The sequence below is a fragment of the Triticum urartu genome, chromosome 3A, assembly GCF_056163025.1.
Source record: "Triticum urartu cultivar PI428250 chromosome 3A, HENAU_Tu73, whole genome shotgun sequence".
Classification (NCBI taxonomy): Eukaryota; Viridiplantae; Streptophyta; class Magnoliopsida; order Poales; family Poaceae; genus Triticum; species Triticum urartu.
Genome location: NC_141875.1, coordinates 502,628,302 through 502,630,292, shown reverse-complemented (window position 1 = coordinate 502,630,292; position 1,991 = coordinate 502,628,302).

Sequence of the window (1,991 nt, the reverse complement as noted above, 5' to 3'; positions counted from 1 at the left end):
GATGCAGATAACACATAATGTTAAGAACGACACATCTCTTTGATCTGAAGAAATACACTAAGAGATCAACAGCAAGGTACGAGAGTGGTCACACGTCTGTTGACTAAAGACTAAATTGGGGTCACACGATTTTATTTTATTTTGGTACTGTCTTTCGTGGTTCTAACTCTGACAGTGATGTAGGGGGGTGAGTATGGAGAGGCTAGATCCTAGCTATTGGGAAGTTGTTACATGCGAGGTTTACGAGTTCAGGCCCTTCTTGGAGGAAGTAATAGCCCTACGTCTCGGAGCCCGGAGGCGGTCGACTGGATTATGCGTGTATGGATTACAGGGGTGCGAACCCTTCCTACTGAGGAGGGGGGTGGCTTATATAGAGTTCGCCGACCCCCTCCTGCCCTCAGTAATGCAGGGTTTTAAAGTACATTTAAGATGGGGCGTTACTGGTAACGCCTCTAATAAAGTGCTGTAATGACCATGAAGACTACTTAACAGCTGACCGTTTGCCTACGGAGTGACTGTAGATCTCATGGCAGTCGAGTGAATAGCTTCATGGTCGAGTGGTAGCTTCTTGGTCGAGTGGTAGCTTCTTGGTCGAGTGTCTTGAACCTGTCGAGTGGGATGCCTTCAAGTCGATTGAAAGGTGATTTCTCCCAGGGGTGTCCTAGAGTAGGACTCTTCGGTCAGGTCCGTGTCCCTACCCTAGGTACATGTCTTCATCATTAGCCCCCGAACGGATCGAGGTTAGAGTGGGGAAAGAGTTGGAGATCTTTCCGACTGGTTCTTCGGGCTATGTGAGCGCCTCGTTTCGGGACGATCGTCACGGATGACGTTGCCAACCTTTTTCAGTCGCCTTGATCCATTCCAGGCCTTCCGTCGAGTGAATTTCTTTGTTTGTGCCATACCGAGTGCCGACGCAATCGGGGTCTTCTGTTTTTTTAGCAAGTTGTTCTGCGGCCCGCGGATGTCGCGGGATTTGGATTTTGGGAAGCGCGCGGGACGGGAGCCGCCGCAGTAATCGGGAGCGATAAAGCGGAAGTTCCTCGATCTCCGCGTCGCCTTTTTCGCCACGTACTGCACGCGCGTCTGTTGCAGGATTTGACTGGATGGCCTAGGCCTACCGGTCAGCCACTCGGGAGCGGCCCCTTATAAGTTGCTGGCTTGGGGTTTCCAAGCCGTGCGCTCTCTTCTCCTTCCTTCTTCCTCTCTCCCTTTGCCAGTCTCTCTGCTACCTCCGCTCTCACCCTAGCGCCGCGAGCCCATGCGAGATCTCTCCGGCGATGATGGTGAAGGGCAAGACCACCGCTTTGGAGCGCGTGAAGAAGGCGGCGGCGGCGGGGAAAGGGAAGAGATCGGCTCGGGGCGGATCCTCCTCCAGGACCGCTCTGCCCAAAGGTTGGATCCAGGGCGGCTGGATGCCCTCGGTGCTCCGGCAAGACGATCTTGACGACATGGTCGAGGGGGGAGCCATTCCCCATGAAGCTGCGTGTCTTCCGGAGGGAGAGATCGAACCTCAACCCCGTGACGGTGAGTGCGTGCTCTTAGCCACCCACATCGACCGAGGGTTTTCTCTGCCGCCCCATCCTTTCTTTCGGAGTTTCTTGAATTTCTTCGGAGCGCAGCTCCATCACTTTACCCCCAACTCCATAGTCTATCTTGCCGCGTTCATTTCCATGTGCGAGGCCTTCCTGGGTTGCCGTCCGCATTGGGGGCTTTTCAAGCATATTTTCACTTGCCGCTCTTAGTCGGTTAAAAAGGCCAAGTCGAGTGATGAAAAGACGCAAGTGATCCAGCTGTGCGGGGGCCTGGCGATCCAGACGAGGGGGAAGAGCTGTTTTCCCTCTATCACCTTCCCGGAGTCGGTTCGCAGCTGGCAGTCGACCTGGTTCTACTGCCAGGACCAGGCGACCCCCGGACAGTCGACTGGTCTTCCTCCTTTTTCCCTCGACCGAGCCGAGAAGCCTGTCTCTCTGAAAGTCACGTCGGAGGAAAGG